We start from the raw sequence: 21,844 nt of genomic DNA, 5'->3' as shown, positions 1-21,844 counted from the left end.
ATTGCCCAAGACATACTTATTCTAAAAAAAGTCATTGTCTATCTGAAACTCAAATTTAACTGGACATCTTACATTTTTATTTGCTAAATCTGAGCACCCTAATATTACTTAGAGTTGTTTAAAAGATCATCACAGTGTTTAGAAGTAATAATAATAGCAAATTGTACATTTTCATGGCCAAATGTTCTAGTGTACATCCACATTATTTTTGAGAAAAGAAATTGTAGGGACAGTATTCTAAAAAAAAGGGTGAGGAATGTCACTGAGAAAGGTATTGCTAGAAAGTGATAATCATATTATCGGTCCACAGTATAAAATTATAGTGATTCATTTCCCCATTCATTCAGTAAATATTTACTGAGTGCCAGCTATGAACAAAGAATTGTGATAAGCATTTTCTGTGTAGGATCACCTCTTCACATCAATTCTCCAAGGTAGTTATTTTTTTCCATTGCGTAGATGAGAAAACTGAGGATCAAAGAATACTTGCCAGCTATTACTGAAGGAAAAAGGTCAAGATTTACATGACTCCTGTTTTATTTTCTTGCCTCTTTCCTTCACAATAAAGTACATTTTGAATAAAATTGGTGAGACGGTGGTATGCTGGATACAACCTAATGATCAACCTGGAATCAGACTGCTTATATTTCCATTCATTTGAATGGAACACAAAAAAGGGAACTGGGGGAGTTACTTTCCCAAGAATGTAAGTTCTAGCAGAACAAGAGGACTCTCTGGTTCCAGGAAAGTCTCATCACCTTTCCTCCAACTCCTCATCAGCAAAATAGGAGTTTAATGCCACATTCTTAAAGTTTCTTTTAATTCCTAGTGAATTCTTCCTCCATTTTCAAGAAGTCATGTAAGAATTATTTATTAAATATTCCCTCCTGTGGCAGGCAGTGTGCTTGGGTCCAGGGATCAAACAATGAAGATATACCCATCCTTCACCAGCTCTAATTTACAATTTCCTCATCGGTGATTTAAGAGCCCTTCTAGCTTTGGGAGATGATCAGGAAGTTCACGTTGTTAGAATAGATTGCCCTTTCCTTTTTGCACCTAAAAATACATTATTTAAAAACTTTTCCTTTTGAAATGGAAGAGTTTGGGAGATCCCAGTTGCTCATGATGAGAGTTTGTGTGACAGTTATTCTGTATCACCAAGAGGTTTATTTCTTAGTTGAAAGTATGGTTTTCCAAATTCTATAATGGTTTGGACTTTTTACAGTTTTAAATTACTTATGTTCCTAGACAAGTTGTACTTAATTCAGTATTCCCCATCCTTTTTAACATGAGTATAGAAAATGATTATCTTTGTACACACACTGGGTTGAGGGTTTCAATTTCTCTCACCCTGCATGTCAAGTGTTCGCTACCCAGTTACGTGACAAGGCAAAGGGCTGGGAAGCTCCTATGTATTTAATGTATATTATAGTGAACAATTGGTTACAGAAAGGAACCACAGAACTCTGTTGTTGGAATCCTGTGTCAGTGAAAATGACAACAGGAAGTATTCTGCTTATTCACAACCAGAAGGTGTTCCTTTCAATCTATAAAGTCATTCATCTGATAAAGATTCTCATATGGAACATCAAGCTGTCACTTGTACTTTCAAAAACCAGTATTAAAAGGGGAAAATCATAGTGATTTCTTCTTTGTTGTCCATTTTATTGGCATGTTCCTAGTAGTTTCTTTATGATCCTTGGTATTTCTACAGTGTCAGTTATAAGTTCTCCTTTTCATTTGTGATTTTACTTGAACACTCTTTTTGTTTGATGAGTACAACTATAGGTTTATTAATTTTGTTTGTCTTTTCAAAGGACCAGCTTAGTTCCATTGATCTTCTGTGTTGTTTTTATTTTTAGTCTCTATTTTATTTATTTCTGCTCTGATCTTTGTGATTTCTTTCCTTTGCTAACTTTCTTCTTTGTTATTCTTTTTCTAGTTCCTTGAGGTGTAAGATGAAGTTGTTTATTTGAGATTTTTTTTGTTTCCTGAAGTAGGCTTGTATCACTATCAACTTCCCTCTTAGAACTGCTTTTGATGCATCCCATAGGTTTGGAAAGCTGTATTTGGAAAACTTTTTTTGATAATTATATATTCATTTAAACCCTGTAACTAACACTTGAAGATAGTGATTTCATAAAAATTATTGTTTGGGAAGGTACTAAATATAAAAATAGGTCAAATAAAAATTATAATTAAAAGTTGTACAGGTGGAACATGAATATGACAGAAATCATGGCAGCCATACATGAATCTTTGAAGACCAGGAAACATTGATTTTATAGAAAATAGTTATTTTTTAATAGCAAAGTTCAGTTAAGTGAGCTACCGTTTTGGGGGAGAGAGAGTCTACAATGTTGTCTTCAAACTATAGCCTGTTGACAACTCTATTCTTCTTGAATGGCACAGCTGAACTTCAGAGTATAAGGTCACCCACAGGCAGGATTGCCCGTGGGGTGGGTAGACTACTCCTATCCTTCTTTTCCTTAGCATCAATAATCAAGGATTGGAATCAAAATTATTCTTCTTTAACAAACTAACCTTGGGTGTGGTAATTTCAATATCTGATGACCACCTCCCTCTCTACCAGATGGGGAAGCAGCCTTCACAGCTCTGGGAGTACATGTTTGAGTTTGGGTCACCAATAAACATTTGTGAGATGATCACTTTCCCAAAATGTATGAAGGGTAACTGTGTACACTTCTTCCCTTCTGTGTGTGTGCAGGATTCTTTCAACATGAGGGCCTTCCTGCAGGCAGTGGCATTCTGGGGAAAGAAGGCCCCTTCCCACAGCATCACTGCCATCATGATCACCAGTGACCAGCAGATGATTGTGACTGGAAGTCAAGAGGGTCAGCTCTGTCTCTGGAATCTCTCATCTGAACCAAAGTTAGTGAAAATGATTAATATTGAAGCAGATAGCACTCACAAAATACACACAGCTTGCTTCTTCCACCTGCAGGGACAGTGGAAGTCTTGCATGATAGTTCACAATGTGCTTAAGGAAGTAATAAATTGGTGTTAGTTCTGAATTTGGAAAAATGAAGTGTTTTATGGTGAATCAAGATCATATTTGACATTTATGTTATGAATATTGCTAATCTTACCTACCAGCTAAGTGTTATCATCCTTTAAGCTGAGTTTCACTATTTCATATCCTGAATTATATAAGTAACAGAAGTATAGGCATGTAAGTATAATTCTAAAAATTATAGCTCATTAATCTAAACAAAGGACACCCTTGAAAGCCACTATTAACTAAATGAGTAATATCTTAATTATCTGGGTGTTTCTGTCAGTTTGGCTTTCTCGCTATCCTTTTAAACTCAGCTTGCCTATGATTTTTATAGGTCACATCAAAAGGCTCTAAATCCAGTTTACTATTGTCATCCTCCTGTTTTCAGAACCTGACTTCACCTGGGATTTGGTCCATTAATTAGCAATTAATTGTCCTTGTCCCAACTCATAAACATTTAACATATTGGAATAGATACTTGCTTAGCTCTAGTAGCCTCTAGACCTAATTTGAGCACTTAAACTAATGACATGCTTAAAGTATACTGCCTTCATTAAGAAGCCTTTTAAAGATCAAAGACTATTTTTAGCCTTTAAAGTTTGTCACTTTAAAATCTAAATTAACAATTAATTGTAATTCTATCTTATAGTGTAATTAATTAACATCTCCCATCACTGAACAGTGTAGGCCTACCACGAGCTGCAAGCAGACCAGCTCAGCTCAGTGTTTATGTACATTTCTGAAAGAAGGACTGGGTATTGTTGAAACAGTTGAACTTTGAAACTGGTCCTTGCATTTACTTTCCCTTATAGTTTAGACTCAGACTCCTAAATGGTTTAAAATATCTTGCTACTTTTTTGAATGTCAAACTGTAGTGTTTTTTGTATGGAGTAGTTGCCTTGTAATATATAGGTTGCTGTAAGCTTAAGAAATTTGGAATCCTGGCATCTGTATCTTTTTATGTTTGTATCATCTTTTTGTATGTTCCTGATATTTATTCAAAATTTATCCAACATGTTTTTACTGAGTTCATATTGAAAGTTAGGCAGTATCCTAGGTACCTGCATTCAAAGATGAATGAAAAGACCAGGTGCTGGCTGCCCAAGAGGTTACAGTGCAGTAGAGGAAGGACGCAGGCTACATGTGCAGGTAGGTTCTAATACAGGGTTCTCTTTATAAGGATCAGTCTGTGCTTCATCTTCAGTGGGAATAGTTGTTTCATGCTTTTCTTAGGAGCAAGTGCTTGGGGCTAGAGCAGTAGAAAGGGAGATGCTACTGTTGTCTAATGGGTAGGGGCCAGGTATACTGTAAACATTTGGGAGTGCATGCGACAGCCCCTCAAAACAAAAAAACTACCCATCCAAAATGCTAATAGGTGCCAATATTGAGAAATCCTCTATTAGAGACATGGGGTGGGGATGGAACTCAGATCAGCAGGGGTGGAAGAAGAAAGGAGAATCATTGAGGAGACTGAATCAGCTTTATATTTTGGTAACTCACTATGAGGACATCGTGAAAAAGTAACATGAATAAGATATTGATTAGTATGAATGTGGGATTTTCCACATGAGCATTTTCCCTAAGATTTTCTATGGCTAATCATAGAACCAGAAACAATGAACATCTCTTATTTTTTGAATCTTGCCCTTACATGACAATGGGTCAATGGTTAGTAGGGAAAATTCTAGGCTTTTCAAAATTCAGGGCACTTTTAAGTTCTCAAGAAATCCTCTTGCTATATGTAAGAAAGTCAAGTGAGTGGTCCATCACTGATATTTTAGTGCTTAGTAGTTTAATTTCATTTGTTTTTAAAATGAATATATAAAGGAATAATTCAGTCAGGGGAAGGAGAAGGGAGACCTTGAAGATGTGGGCTTGTGAGAGAGGTTACAACTATGTGGGTGACTGAGTAGCTGTCGGGCATCTTGAGGCTGTGGGCATATCACAGGGGAAGAGAGCAGGAGAAGGACACTGGAAGGAGGTGGGATGTATAGTGAACTGAGCTGTTTACGTCCTCTTTGCACTAAATTTGGAAAGCCTCTTCTCCTCTCCAAAATGGTGTAGGTAAGAGAATTTATCAGGTTCTGTGGTTTTAAACACTCACTCGCCACTAAATGAAGTAGAAAAAACAAACATAAGTACACTCATTTATGCAGTCATTAGATAAACTAGACAGATGCTTTTGTTCTAGGCACAGATTCCTCCTTCAGGTTTCTCAAAGTCTGGTGTGGGGGACAGACGTGTCATTAGGAAGTTGTAAAGCAGTGGGATGCAGTCTGAATTTGACTACTCTGTTTCTCATATGCATAGAATCATACGGCATTTATCCTTTTGCCCCTGGCTTATTTCACCTAACACAGTGTTCTCAAGTTTCGTATGTATTGTAGGATATGCCAGAATGTCCTTCCTTTTAAGGCTCAGTAATACTCCATTGTATGTGTATAACACATTTGGTTTATCCATTCGTCCATGGACACTTGGGTTGCTTCTGGCTTTTGACTATTGTGATTGGTGCTGCCATGAACGTGGGTGTACAGATCTATGTCTGAGTCCCAGCTTTCACTTCTTTGGGCTGTACCCAGAAGTAGAATCATGGGGCTATATGGTAGTTCTACTTTAAGTTTTTGAGAAACTGTCAAACTGTTTTCTAAGGCAGCTGCACCATTTTATATTCTCGCTAGCAGTGCCCAGAGGTTCCAATTTTTCAACATCTTTACCAACACTTGTTATTTTATATTGCTGTTGTTTTTATAGCCATCCTAATCAGGGTGAAGTGTGCTTTTGAAAGGAAAAGTTCCTGAGGGTGATGCTTGACCTGAGTTCTAAAAGATACACCAAACTTGACCAGGAAAGGCAGGTGGGAGGAGATTCCAGGCAGAGTAAGTGTGTGTGTGTAAGGCAGGGAACTGGTGACAGTATCTGAGCAGACTTGGAACATAAAGGGTAAGTTAGAGGTGACAGGCACATCTGGAGAGGACAGAGTAGACTCAGCATGGAATCTGACATGCTGAGGGATTTGCATTTTTTTTTTTAACTAGCAAGAACAGCACATGCTAATTAAAAGCAGTGACAATATTAAGGGGTTTTGAGGATGTTTTATATGAGATGATATATCAAATATCACTTGATATTAAGGATATACTGAAAAGGAGAGGGAGATTAGATAAGGGACAGGGACTGTGGGCAGGAGGCTTTTACAGCAATGTAGTCAGGGAAGTTTTTGACTATGAACCAAATCAGTGGCAGTGGGAATGAAGAGGACATGAAACCCGGAATGATTGTTAATAAGAGAGAATAGACAGAACCAGTTGGATGTCGGGTAAAGGGGCAGGAACAGCTAAAGAAACCTTCCAGATTTGGGGATTGGGTGATGGCTAGGACTGGTGCAATGACAGTATCACTTGCATAAGGAATAGAGAAGATTAGAGAGTAGGATAGGGAAGGAAAGTCAGTGATTTGAGTTCTGTGCATCTTGGAGGTATCCAAGCATTCATTAGGGATTGGGTACACATCTCAGACTTACCCTGTCCATGAATGGCAGGGTGCAGGGGAGCCAAGAATAGCTGTCTCCCTGTCCTGGGCTGCTCATCACACATTTAGGTTACACCTTCTGCTTCCAGGCTCAGGGTCTAACTCCCAAAGCCTTCTAGTTACCCCAGAACTTTGTGAGGTCTACCAAGGAGGAGCTTTTCTAAGTCCCATGCTAGGAACTCCCTCCCTGGGGGCTTCTGGTGTTGATTGCTGGTATTCATCACACCTCTGAGCATAGAGAAAGGTGAGCTGAACATCCTCTCAGACATATTGGTATGCTCTATTTTTCTTCCTGTTTCATACTCATAAGGAAACACAACAATGACAAAATGAGGAATAGCAATACCGTGAAGAGAAAAAGAATGGAGATCTTGGTCAAATTCTAGCTCTGGTATTTACCAACTCTGTGGAATTGGGCAAATGACATTCTTTTTGAGCCCTAATTTCCTCAGCTGTGAAATGGGGATGAAATCCTGTTCCTAGTTGCACCAGTGCCTGGACTATGGTAGATGTTCATCAAGCTGTGTATTCGTTTCCTTTTTCCATTGTGCTATTAGAAGTACCTTGGGTGGGAGGTGGGGGGACCAAAGCTTCATAGAGGTGGAGTCCATGAATAAAAGTAAAGTTTTCCTGGATTTCATCATGACAGTGACTAGGTATGATTGTAGAATTTTTGTTGTTGTTACTCTTCACAGAAGTTCTAAAATGTGACAAAATGAGATTATGATGAATTGTCACAGTTTATTCAACTATGTGTAGAGGTTTAGCAGAGTGAGGACTTCATATGAAAGGCAATAGTGTTCCGTTCTGATATTTTGTCCATAGTGGATTTTCTCTGGGGGAGGAATATCCTTGATTTGCCATAACTCACTGTTTAATTTGGCCTGTAATATACAGGATAAGTACTTAAATTCATAGAGGTATGTATTTCAAAGTGTGATGTTGCAGAAAGATTGTATGTTGTTTTCTGAGACAGAACCTTCTGTACTTCCCAGGACTAATGTAGGGAACTTGGGTTGTAAGTGGTTAGAACCAAGTGGAAAACCCTCTTTGTAGTGCTAGGAATTTAGTCTGATAACATATTTTTAAAGAAGTATTTCTGATTAGGATATAACTAAGATAGAAGGCAGAGAACAATTATGTTATGAAATAATTTGTTCTTATTGATAGGATTGGGGTATGAGGAATAGACTTCTTCCACACATGAGATAATGAAAGAATTAGTCCTTGGTGTCATGTTTTAAATTCACATACAGGGGAAAAACATTGGCATTTTAAAGAATAGCCTATTGAAAATTTTATTTTTAATGTAGGAAAGTTCATTTTTACTATTTCTGAGACAGGAGTTCAAATAAGGTAATGGGTACAGAAAGGGTAATTTTTCTCTGCATTATGTTGTAAATTCATTTCTGAATTCTGAAATTTGGACATTAATATGCTACTATAATCTAGCCATGTTTTGTGCATAAGAAACATCCATACTGATATATTTGTGTTCAAAACCTAGATGTAAAACAGGTCTGGCAATCATCTAGGTTTCATGATGAATACAGAACCAAAAACAAACAAACAAAAAATGTTTATATAACACAGTTCCTTTATCTAGAAGTTTGTTATTCTGAGGATTTTGATATGCTATATATTAGTTTTTCTGAAACTTATGTAAAGCAAAAACAATGTAACAGCATTTCTTAATCGGAATTATGAATGTTATATAATGTCATGTTCGTATTCTTCAACTAAAAATTTATAACTGTTTAAAACCTGACCCTCATCATTTTCAGATTTCGGCCAAAGAACTTCTTTTTGGTCACTCGGCTGCAGTAACGTGTTTGGCGAGAGCGAGAGACTTCAAACAGCCGTTTGTCGTTAGTGCTGCTGAGAACGGGTAGATGAGAGGTGCGGAAATGTCTGTCTCCCTTACTTCTTCCCTTTAAAAAGCTCTGATGAGGTACAGAATTCTAGGGATGAAGGAAACTTTAGTGATTAACATATAGGAAAAGTTGTATCTTGAATGGTTGAATAAAGTGTGTGACAGTCCCAAGGATTGTCATCAGTACTGTGAATCTCAACCTTTTTTTTTTTTTCTTTTTTAACTGAAGTATAGTCAGTTACATTGTGTCAATTTCTGGTGTACAGCACAATGTCCCAGTCATGCATATACATACATAGATTTGTTGTCACATTCTTTTTCATTAAAGGTTATTACAAGATATTAAATATAGTTCCCTGTGCTATACATAAGAAATTAGTTTTTTAAATCTATTTTTATACATAGTGGCTAACATTTGCAAATCTCAAACTGCCAAATTTATCCCTCCCATCCCCTTTCTCTTGGTAACCATACGATTGTTTACTATGTCTGCAGGACTCCCAATTTTTAAACATCTCAACATGTATCAGGCCTCGTGGCAGCCTCACTGTGTAAAGGATGTGGGCACATGCCACCTATTACAGAGTTGAAAATGGAAAAGTCTGGACACTTGTCTTTTTTCATGTAATAACTCTCTTTGAGCTATTAAGCAAACCCATGCAAGCCCTCGTAACTTTGTAGAACTATTCAGTAGTTACAGTCTTCATGTTGTACTGTTGTCTGAAATCATTTTTAAATGAACAGAGGAGAGGACTTCATTGTAAGTGGAATGTGGGAGAGAGAAGGGATGTGCACCCATAGTGATGTGGGTGCAATCTCATGGAAGGAGGTTTGTTCCAAGGAAATAGGACTTAGTTGTAAGAAAAAGGCCCACTGACAAAGAGCTACCATGAACTAGACTCTGCTGATGAGATATTTGCCGAAGTATATTCAGGAATGCGGAATTGATTCAGCGTGTGTTTGTGAATGAGGGATTGGGTTGCTGGTTGAAACAAATCTCCTCCTTTTTCATTTTTAACACAAGGAGAAACTATGTGGCTTTGAATTCTGAGAACCAAAAGAATGAGGAATCAAGTGTCCAACTTGTAGAAACTGAATAGTTAACAAAATGGCTAGTGTAACAGACATCAAAGAGGTACATATTCCCATAGCTTATAGCAAAGCTGTAATTGTTAGACTGAACTTTGGATGAGGCTAAAATGAAATGTCCTAGAACATTCTCCTTTTTTAACAGTTGCCTAGCTTTCATACCCTGGGGCTGCCACAAAGCCTGCTACACAGGATGAGATATTTATTCCCAATTGAGAATTTGGGGGATAATGAATTTTTCTGAGACTACTTGCAGAGTTGAGAAAATGAATAGCAAAGTGAAAAGTAGACCTGAAAAGTAACTGAATTCCACCTTGAGGTTTTTGTTCACAGTGGTCTAGCTCCAAAGAAGAAATTAAGGTTAAGGTACAAATTCTTGATGACAGATGAATTCAGCTGTGTAAGTCTTGTAAATATGACTGTTGAAGAGCCAAGGAGTCTGGTTTGCTCTTCCTTTTCCAAGATCATTTGAATTTTCTAGAACTCTTACTTTTTTGGCGTCTGACATTTAACCCTTCTTAGGCAGTACCTACTCTTTTGCTACTGCATACTTAGCAAATCCTATTTTAATCTGCTGGAGTTTATTAAATTTATGAGGCATAGCCTATTATTTCCCCAAATAACAATGATTATTTTTAGCTTTGAAGAGTCCCAGGAAGTGACTGTGGGCTTAACATTTCTGCCTCCAAGATGATCAGATTCATGCTGATCATGACTTGCTTCCTGACTTAGTTTTTTCATTTTTTCCCCTCAAAGTATCACTTAATCTGCAGACATAAACGTAACATTCAGGAATCCCAGTGAATTCTAGGATAAGTGAAGGGACATAAATATCTGGAACCTGATGCTGAAATGATGGAATGCCAAAGAAAAAGGGAAGCTCCTGAAAGTAGTCAGTGAGAAAAAGCAGATTACTTATAAAGAAATGTTAATTAAACTGAAAGCTGACTTCGTAACAGTAAAATGAAGATGAAATAACTGAAATATCTTCAAAAAGTTGAGAGAAGATATGTGTCAACTTAGAATTGTATCTCTAGGAAAAATATTTTCCAAAAATTAGGACAAAATAGTAACATTTAAGACAAACACTGAGAGCCTTCACTGCCAACAGACCTGCTGTAAGTTTTGAGTTATATTTTTCAGTAAGGACAATGATTTCATAAGGAAGATCTGAGATGGAAGAAGGAATTTTGAACAAAACCCAGCAAATTTTACAAAATTTAAATAAACACAGACTATATTACAGTAATGCTTATGTATACCTCCCATTTACCTCCCCCACACAGACACACGATCCTGATCACCAAGTGTACATAGTAAATGCAGTGACCAGATTCTGTGTGTTCTGGTGTCCTAAAGGTGGGTAAAGATGTTAATTAACTGTAACTTTAGGCTTGATATACAACAGACAAAAGAAAGAAAAACAAAAGAAGTTGAATATAAAACTTCCAATTTAAAATAGAAAAAAGTGTTTTTAATCCAAAGGGGATGGCAATACATAAGACAAATAGAAAGTACAAAGTAAGATAATTGAAATAAATCTGAATAAACCAGTAATTTCAATTAAAGGGATTAAGCCTTTAGTTAAATTACAAAGATTGTCAAACAATTAAAAAAACAAAAAACAGCATAAGAGTATATAAGAGTTAAAAGTAAATGGATGGCTGGGCATATATGCAGAAGGAACCCTACTTCAAAAAGACACCTGCACCCCAGAGTTCATAGCAGCACTATTTACAATAGCCAAGACATGGAAACAGCCTAAATGTCCATCAACAGATGACTGGATAAAGAAGTTGTGGTATATTTATATAATGAAATACTATTCAGCCATAAAAATGACAACATAATGCCATTTGCAGCAACATGGATGTCCCTGGAGAATGTCATTCTAAGTGAAGCCAGCCAGAAAGAGAAAGAAAAACACCATATGAGATCACTCATATGTGGAATCTTAAAGAGAAAAAAAAGAAAAAACATAAATACAAAACAGAAACAGACTCATAGACATAGAATACGAGCTTGTGGTTGCCAAGGGGGTGGGGGGTGGGAAGGGACAGACTGGGATGTCAAAATTTGTAGATACTGACAGGCATATGCAGAATAGATAAGCAAGATTATACTGTATAGCACAGGGAAATATATACAAGATCTTGTGGTAGCTCACAGTGAAAAAAATGTGACAATGAATATATGTATGTTCATGTATAACTGAAAAATTGTGCTCTACACTGGAATTTGACACAACATTGTAAAATGACTATAACTCCATTAAAAGTAAAAAACAAATAAATGGATGGAAAAAGATTTATCAGATGGATACAAATGAAAATTATGTTGATACAGCTGTGTTAGTATATTAAAACATATGTCAAAAAAGCCTTGACATTGATAAAGAGGGTTATTACTTATTAATATAACTTCCAACAACCAGCAAGAGCTGAGAGTTAGGCAGGCAGGCACCCAGTCTTAGGGTCTTCTAGGCTAGTGTTCCTCAACCCTGAGCCTGCATCGGGACCACTTTCAGAGTTTGTTTAAATACAGATTACTGTGCCCCATCCCTGGAGGCACAGGTTCAGTAGGTCAGGGCTGAGGTTCAAGAACTTGCATTTCTGACATGTTCCTGGACAAGGCCAATGCTGCTGGTTCAGAGGAATATATTTGGAATAGTGAGTGCCCCATGCTTGGGTCAGTTAGAGAAAAAGTGAGATCAAGAATGACTTGGAAAACTCATTGGTAATGATACCTTTCACTGAGAATAGAGAACAAAGTAGGGAAGATGTTTTGCTTCATTTTGAATACGAGGAGTGTGAAGTTCTCCACGTCATCCATGTGGAGACATCTAAGTGCTAGTTGCATGTGGAAAACTAGAGCCCACTGAATAGGTCTGGGTTTCCAACATCTTATAGATGGTACTTGAAGTCAAGAGAGTGGATAACTCACTCAGAGAGAGTGGGAAATATGAGAATGTAAGAAAGCCTAAGATACAAATCTAAGGAAAACCAGCATTTAAGAAACAGGCATAACAAGAAAGGAGTCTGAGAATGCCAAAGGAAACCCAAAAGTGTAATTAAAGAGAGTCTAAAGAAAACAATGGACTTGTAAATCAAGATGGGAAACCAAGCACTGATATATATCTCCTTTCCTTCTAGATGTTTCATTAAACTTTGAGCAAAGCAATGAGAGTATGATAATCACACAAATATAAGAAGAGGAAAGGGGCCAAGAGAAAACAGTACGTTTCTGAAAGATGGAAAGTGGATGAAAGAGTAGTGACTGATTTACGTATCCACTGAATGAATTTTTATTGAGGGGCTCAGGTGGAGATATAAAGTTTGAATTAAAAAAAAAAAGGCCCTTTCTCAAGGAACTTTTAGCAGGAATTTAATAATATTCTAATTATATATGTTGTAGTTTTCCCCTCCATTTCTTAAATTGCAATAAAAAAATAAAAAATATTTATTTAATTTGAAATTGTTATTTTTTTTTTTATAATTGAAGATGATTTAATCTATGTCCAAAGTTTGGGGACAGTGTTTGAAAAGGAAAAGAAGAATATTCATTTTAATAGTTAATTTTCATGTCTTTTTATTTGGTATGCAACTGGTACAGTTCAGCTAAAATGCTGAAACTACTTTTGATATACAACAAATTTGCTTTTCTATCTTAAATAGAATTGATTGATAAAGAGTCGATTTTACTATGTGATATTTTTGTATTTTTTTCAATTTAATAAAAAATAAGATGATAAGCAAACAAACAGGGAAAGCATTAGAATCCATGAGTTTAGAAACATTAGTATCACTGGGAGAGCTTTTTATTGATGCTGAGGCTCCAACCCTGGAAAATGTGATTTAATTAGCCTGGTCTGATGCCTGCGCTGGGTCCCAGACATTAGTATTTTTAAAAAGCTCCCTGATGATCTGATGTGTAGCCAGAGTTTAGAACCACTGGTTTAGAGATAGAGTTATCTAGAAACAGGTTAACCAGCCAGAAGCATTGCAAAACCCCCGATGTCAGAACCCCAACACAGAGCCATGAAATTAGAATCTCTGAGGAAAAATTTTAAAATATTCACATAGCTAGAGCTGAGAACCACACTGAGAAACTCAATTTTTTATACAGCCAAAATTTTGTATCAATGGCTGTGTAAAGTTCCATTTCTTTACCTTTGAGATATATACATATACACACACACATATGTATTACTTTTGAGATATATTATTTCAATTTCTACCTTTCCCAGTCTTTCTTTTCATACATACATATACACACACACACATTTCCCACCCGCCTTCCCCGTTTTATTTAATTGCAAGCCTTTTCAGATTACCTCAAATCCTTTTTGGAATACAGTTAGATATAGACAGAGAGAAATAAAACTACTATGAATATTTAGTTCTATGTCCAGAACATGCTTTCTCAACCTGAGCACTAATGACATTTCAGACCACCAAGGGATTCTTTGTTGTCGGGGACTATCCTGTGCTGTTAGATGTTCAGCAGCATCCCTGGCTTTCCCCCACTAGATGTCAGTAGCGTGTTCCTAGTTGTGACAACCAAATTATCTCTCAACGTTGTCAAATGTCCTTTGTGGGGCAAAATCACCCCAGGTTGAGAACCACTGGCTTAAAGATTAATTTCCAGTGTTTGGCTAAAAGAACAAGAAATCAGCAAACACCAAATGCATAGAGCATTTACCATTATTAGTCCATATCTTTTGCTTCTTAATAGCAGCTCTCCCTTAAAGCCAATAAAGTGTTCATTTTTCTTCCACAGAAAATTTTTCTTATTTGTTGAAACTATCAAAACTGAAGAATATTGCCAAACAACTCTGAAACAGCCATTCCGGTTTTTGTGAACTGAAATCATACAGACTTAAACTACCCTATGCCAGTTGTATTTGTAACTGTATTTCATAACTGTATCTATATCTTTGTAACATATATATAGCCAAGTCAGAGTTTTCTAAATATTTAGTGGCAAGGATGCTTTCAGGAGAAGCAAAAAAAAAAAAAAAAAAAAAAAAAAAGCGTATCAATGATAGACCAAGTGTGGCCTCTTGGTGGCACTGTTTGTTTTTACAAAAATGATACCTGAGTTCCAGAAGATGGAACACAATGCATTATGCTCTTCAGAATATGTAGTTTAAATTCCATGAAATAAGCCATTTTCAAGAGGATGCAGTTTCCATGGAAAGATTGCTGTACTGTCACTCTCACAGGCTCTGATAGCTGTACCCCCACAATTTGTTGTAGGTCAGGTTGGCACTTAAGTTTTGTAGGCTGGTGGCAGGGTGTAATTACCTAAACAAAAAGACTCAGATACAGAATGTCATCTCTGCTAATGACCACAACATTTTCTTGCCTAGTAATCTGTAACAAAAAGCCATGTAAACGATCAAGCTGCATTTAAGTGCAGCACTATAAGAAAAACTTGGTGGCACAAGAATTATTCCAGCCAATTGAGTGGAAATGACAGAGAATAATACAAAGTTATCTCTGCTAGGGAGATGTGTGTTTGGAATGTCACCAATGGACAGTGCGTGGAGAAGGCCACCCTTCCTTACAGGCACAGTGCAATCTGTGTAAGTACTTTCACTTCCTTCAGAACATCTCCGGATTCTACAACTCCTTTAGTGCATTTGCTAAGGACACATTTAAAGAAATGTCACTTAAAGAGTGTCACTTACCATCTGTTATTTTGAGATTTTTTTCTTTTCCCAAAGTAACTATCCAACCACTTTTTTTTTATCTTCTTTCTTTTATTTTCTGTATTTTTCTAACACAGACAAATTTGAAAGACAATTTCCGTATTATTTCTTGGTTACATTCACAAAGCACACACACAGTGACATACACACAAAATGATTTTGTTTTATTGACGTACTGTTTTTTTTTTTGAAATGGAATTTAATTTTATTTTTTTTATTTTATTATTTTTTTAACATTTTTTATTGATTTATAATCATTTTACAATGTTGTGTCAAATTCCAGTGTTCAGCACAATTTTTCAGTTATTCATGGACATATACACACTCATTGTCACATTTTTTTCTCTGTGAGTTATCATAACATTTTGTGTATATTTCCCTGTGCTATACAGTGTAGTCTATTCTACAATTTTGAAATCCCAGTCTATCCCTTCCCACCCTCCACCCCTCTGGTAACCACAAGTCTGTATTCTCTGTCTGTGAGTCTATTTCTGTCCTTTATTTACGCTTTGTTTTTGTTTGTTTGTTTTTGGTTTTTTTAGATTCCACATATGAGCGATCTCATATGGTATTTTTCTTTCTCTTTCTGGCTTACTTCACTTAGAATGACATTCTCCAGGATGACACCTGCACCCCAATGTTCATAGTAGCACTATTTACAATAGCCAAAACATGGAAACAGCCTAAATGTCCATCAACAGGTGACTGGATAAAGACGATGTGGTATATTTATACAATGGAATACTACTCAGCCATAAAAACCGACAACATAATGCCATTTGCAGCAACATGGATGCTCCTGGACGTACTGTTTTTTATAAAGAAAAAAATTGTTTTTCCAATTTTAAGCTTTTTGGGGTGGATAAGTTCTTAATTTCTAAACTTTTTATTTATGAAAATAGAGCAAGAGGCATAGCCATAAAAGAGATTTTGGCTTTTGGTAGATGGACTCCAAACATAAGTAAAGTAGTGGCATGATTCCCATGGTACTGACACTGTTTTTTATATTGTACATATTGCTTTTAGCACTGATGACTTGCATTGAAACATTCATGAACTTCTTTCTGGGATCAAAACCTGAATAGTGAGAGAGCTTGTCAAGAGTAGATTATATTATTCAATCTTTAATAAAAGTCATTCTCAGCATTTATTTGGCACAAGAATTCCTCAAACACTCTTCGGACATTTTTCTTTCTTCTTAACATGTAGCAGTATTGCTAGGATAAGGAACCTGATTTTTGTGGTTGTTTAGTTGTATGTAGCATTCCAGAATTAATATAATTGTGAGCTTTTCATTATTTGCAATAAGATTATCTCTTTCCTAAAGATCCCCCTTCTCCAGAAAAATGACATACAAGTGAGATAAAGTACAAAATTAACACTTTAGAATTGTGAAATAATTGAACTAACATAAATTTTAGTTGCTATGCAGCCTAATATCTTAATTGAATAGATGATAAGACTAAACAAACAAAATATAAATACAAAACAGAAACAGACTCACAGACATAGAATACAAACTTGTGGTTACCAAGGAGGCAAGGGATAGACTGGGATTTTAAAATGTCGAATAGATAAACAAGATTATACTGTATAGCACAGGAAAATATATACAAGATCTTGTGGTAGTGAAAAAAAAATGTGACAATAAATATGTACATGTTCATGCGTGACTGAGGAATTGTGCTCTACACTGGAATTTGACGCAGCATTGTAGAATGACTACTACTCAATTAAAAAAATGTAAAACAAAAAGAAGAAAAGAAAAACAAAACAAAACAAAAAAGACTAAAATCCAGAGAAGTCTTCACCACAGGCAAAATTATGTTAACTGCTAGTGATAATGAAATTTTTACTTTGAATTCCACTTGCATAGTATTACCACTGCTCATTCCATATGACAGGAGAAGGCTGACTTCTGTGTTGTGGAGAATATCAAGATGTTCTTATAATTGATGCCAAAAGTCTGGTTATTATTCACACTTTCACATCATCTCAGTCTCCTGATTGGATCAACTGCATGTGCATTGTTCACTCCATGAGAATTCAAGGTAATAGTTAGCTATTATCTAACACTAGAGATAGCAGATAAAAATATCACTTTTGAGCTATTTGTTAAATTATTGGGCAAAAATTCAGAATGCTTCTTTGTTTATCTGTTGGTGGAGATAGCTCTCTAAGCCAGATCAAGAAAAACTGGGAACACCCATTCCAGTGGTTCAGAATATTGGGAAGTCAGCAAGAGTTCAAGATGAAGTGGGAAAAGAAGACTCTGCATTTCCATGACCCAGTTCTGCTTGATACATTTTAAGAGTGACAAGCAGGTGTTTGTTGTGGATGAGCAGGACTCTTGGCTTTGCCCTGCTGTGTCTTCTGGATGTAGTCATGAAGAGAATTCAGTTTCTGTGATGAGTGACTTTTCAGTTTCTCTAAGGAGGGAAGGTGGGCTACTTACTTATTTGTGAGATAGGAAGGTGCAATTAATATTACCAGCATGATGGCTTGCAGTGTGGTTCTGCTTCTAGTGGTCGTCTCCTTCCATGGGAGTCACTTTGAAATTTTAGAACAGATTCAAAATGTGATCTAAGATGTTTATTTTTTATTTAAAAAAGAACTGGATATTTTCTACCTACATAGCTCTGCATAACCCTTAGATGACTATGAAATAATCTTTAGAACAATCAGAATGGTGGTTAGCTTATATGTGACCTTTGTTGTTTTTACAGAAGATTCTCTCTTGGTGGTGTCAGTAGCTGGGGAGCTCAAAGTATGGCATTTATCTTCATCCATCAACAGCATTCAGGTTGGCTTGCAAAACTACTCTTTATTCTCCAATTTCAAGCATATTTATTGAACATTTTTAAATTATAAGGGTGTTACCTTCTCATTTTTAAAATTCCAAATGATGTAAAAAAGTGTAAACATTTTTCCTCCATGTATTTTTCCTATCTCTCTTCCAAGGGGTGGGCATTGGTAACAACTGGATGGTATCTTTCCAGACTTTTCTCTGTGTATATACAAAAGTTTTTATTTACAACCACATGCCCCCACCAACAAACACTACTTACAGTTTAATATAAAAAAAATCCATCATAGGGGTATATTTCTCTGTCCGTTACAACAGAAGACCCCCTTTCTTCTGGGTATGTGTGAGCCATGGCTATTGTGGGCAGATTACAATGAATAACTGGGGGTAACATACACTTGGGGCCCAGTATATTCATCTGCTCCCTGGCATCAGTCTACAAGTCAAGGTGATGGACAAAAAAATAGTCATTGGGATTGTGCTAGTGACAGAACTGTTTTGAATGCTCCATGCTCTGGGCTGTCTTTCAGAATTTCTTGGTTGGGAAAGCCTGGGAATTGTGTTATCAATACTGAGCCCAAGAAACACACACAGCATCATTAGCAATTTGAGAACATAGTATTCTAGGTGTTCTGTGCTGTCCACTCTTTTGTTTTTTCAAAGCATTTTGTTTTTCTATTTTAACAAATAAGATACTACAGGGATTTTAAAAAACTCTTTTACTTTTTCGTCTTATCTTTCTGCCACGTCTGAAAAGCAGTAACTCCTTCATATCTTTACATTTTCAGAAGTCTGCAGCATATTCCCCGACAGGAAGTTAGATGCTTGTGTATAACAAATCCTTGAATTAGAATGGGTTTCCTCTTCACAGTTTCTTCTACAAAGTAACTTTATTAGTTCAGAAAACTCAAAAGGGAAATGGGACGCTTCTTCCTCCTCCTCCTCCTCTTGTTCCCGGGATCGGCAGCGGCAGCGGCGGCGGCCGCGAGTGACTCGGCAGCGTCTCTGGCTCCGCGTGCGAACCATGCTGACCAACAGCAGAGGCGGCGGCACCTCCTTTGAGGAGGACCTGGACTCGGTGGCTCCGCGATCCACCCCATCCCGGGGCCTCGGAGCCGTCTCCGCCGGGAGGGGTCGGGCTGGGGATCCGCACCGTGAGACTCTTTGGGGAGGCCGGGCCCGCTCCAGGGGTCGGTGGCGGCGGGAGCGGTGCAGGCGGAGGGGACGCGGCACTGGATTTCAAGTTGGCGGCTGCCGTTCTGAGGACCGGGGATGGAGGCGGTGCCTCTGGTAGCGACGAGAACAAAGTGTCCGAGGTTGAATCATTTATTTTGGACCAAGAAGATCTGGATAACCCAGTGCTTAAAACAACCTCAGAGATACTCTAATCAAGTACTGCGAAAGGAGCAGACTTATGCACTGTGGATCCAGAGACACAGGCACGACTAGAAGCATTGCTAGAAGCAGCAGGAATTGGCAAATTGTTAACTGCTGATGGTAAAGCCTTTGCAGATCCTGAAGTACTCCGAAGACTGACATCCTCAGTAAGTTGTGCACTGGATGAAGCTGCTGCTGCACTGACACGGATGAGGGCAGAAAACAGCCACAATGCAGGACAAGTGGACACTTGCAGTCTGGCAGAAGCTTGTTCAGATGGGGATGTGAATGCTGTTCGTAAATTGCTAGATGAAGGCAGAAGTGTAAATGAACATAAGAAGGAGAAAGCCTTCTGTGTTTGGCTTGTTCAGCTGGGTATTATGAATTAGCACAAGTATTGCTTGCTATGCATGCTAATGTTGAAGATAGGGGCAATAAAGGAGATATAACACCCCTAATGGCAGCATCCAGTGGAGGTTATTTAGATATTATGAAGTTATTACTTCTTCATGATGCACATGTCAACTCCCAGTCTGCAACAGGAAATACTGCGCTGACTTACGCCTGTGCTGGAGGATTTGTTGATATTGTGAAAATACTATTTAATAAAGGAGCAAATACAGAAGATCATAATGAAAATGGACATACCCCCTTAATGGAAGCAGCCAGTGCAGGTCATGTGGAAGTTGCAAGAGTTCTTCTAGATCGTGGGGCAGGCATCAACACTCATTCTAACAAATTCAAAGAAACTGCTCCTACACTTGCATGCTACAAAGGCCATTTGGATATGATTCGCTTTCTGCTTGATGCTGGTGCAGATCAAGAGCAGAAAACAGATGAGATGCATACTGCCTTAACGGAGGCTTGCATGGATGGACACGTAGAAGCAGCATGTTTGCTTTTGGATAGTGGTGCTCAAGTGAATATGCCTGCAGATTCATTTGAGTTTCCATTAACACTAGCTGCCTGTGGAGGACACATTGAATTGGTAGCTTTACTTATTGAAAGGGGGGCAAATCTTGAAGAATTTAATGATGAAGTATACACTCCCTTGATGGAAGCTGCTCGAGAAGGACATGAAGAGATGGTGGCACTACTCTTAGTACAAGGAGAAAATATTAATGCCCAGACAGAAGAAACCCAAGAAACTGCTCTGACCTTGGGTTGCTGTGGAGGATTTTCTGAAGTTGCAGACTTCCTGATAAGGCGGGAGCTGATATTGAACTTGGCTGCTCCACACCTCTGATGGAGGCTCCTCAGGAGGGACACCTGGAGTTGGTTAAATATTTACTGGCCCCTGGTGCTAATGTTCATGCTACAACAGCAACAGGAGACACAGCCTTAACCTACACTTGTGAAAATGGACATACAGATGTTACAGATGTTTTGCTTCAAGCAGGGGCTGATTTAGACAAGCAAGAGGAGATGAAGACTATTTTGGAGGGCATAGATCCGGTCAAGCATCAGCCAAGAAGTTCCAGGACCTTGCTGGGTGACAAAGGAAATCCTTTTCGATTGGAAAAGATTATGAAGTTCCAATAAAAAGAGATTTAATTACTAAAATAAAAAAAAAAGGAAAATGGGATACTTTTTAAAATAATAATGGTGTGATCTACTTCAGGTTTACAGGGGAGCAGTCTTCTCATGCAATTTCATATAAATTACACAGAACTGTTACTAATAAAATGTTATTCCTTTTGAAGGAAAAGAAAGATGTTTATGAGAAGGAATCCAAATTTCTCAACTGCCTGAACTGCCAGACAATACGATTTTGCACATATACAGAGAGACTTCTACTGGTCGTATTGTCTAAATGTTGGAAGGTACTCTAAAATAACATCATGAATACTAGGGATATACACATGTAATTTGATTTTTACCTTTAGTGCAGTAATTATCAGAACATATTTTAACTGTGATACAAACTCTTTATGATATTAATACCACAACAAGGAATGACTTGTCTTTTCTGACTGACTTCTATCAGTTTTCCTCTCCCTGCATTTAGCAGTTTTGTATGCCAGGATATTGTATATATAAAGTATATACTAATTTTATTAATAACAAACCATAATAATAATGAGCATTTATCTCACATTATTTTAAAAAGTTGATACATGCACTTTAGAATTTAAAAGAAGACTAATATTTTTCACCTACATACATTGGTCTTATTTTTAGATTTTTTTTTTCTTTTCCTGCTTTATCACTATATTTATTTTTGGGGAATATGCATTCCTTTCTTGTAAATGTATCTACTAACTTCTCCAAGAAGAAAGAAAAGCTAAGTTACTATCACTTGATAGCATTCTTTTTTCCTTTAAAGTTTCATATACTTGGCTCAGTTAATAAACCTATATTGTCTTACTTAGAGGCTGATAACATATCTTTGAACAAAAATGTACAGTACATGATCTAACAAAAGATTTCTAGTGT

General features: G+C 37.1%; 1 pseudogene; it reads left to right on the top strand.

The window, feature by feature from the left end:
* Positions 1–19,019: 19,019 nt before the first annotated feature.
* On the top strand, positions 19,020–20,950 carry LOC116661443 (annotated as a pseudogene).
* Positions 20,951–21,844: the final 894 nt, after the last annotated feature.

Source organism: Camelus ferus, chromosome 35 (assembly GCF_009834535.1).
Source record: "Camelus ferus isolate YT-003-E chromosome 35, BCGSAC_Cfer_1.0, whole genome shotgun sequence".
In the NCBI taxonomy this organism is placed as follows: domain Eukaryota; kingdom Metazoa; phylum Chordata; class Mammalia; order Artiodactyla; family Camelidae; genus Camelus; species Camelus ferus.
This window is presented reverse-complemented; position numbering and strand designations above follow the sequence as displayed.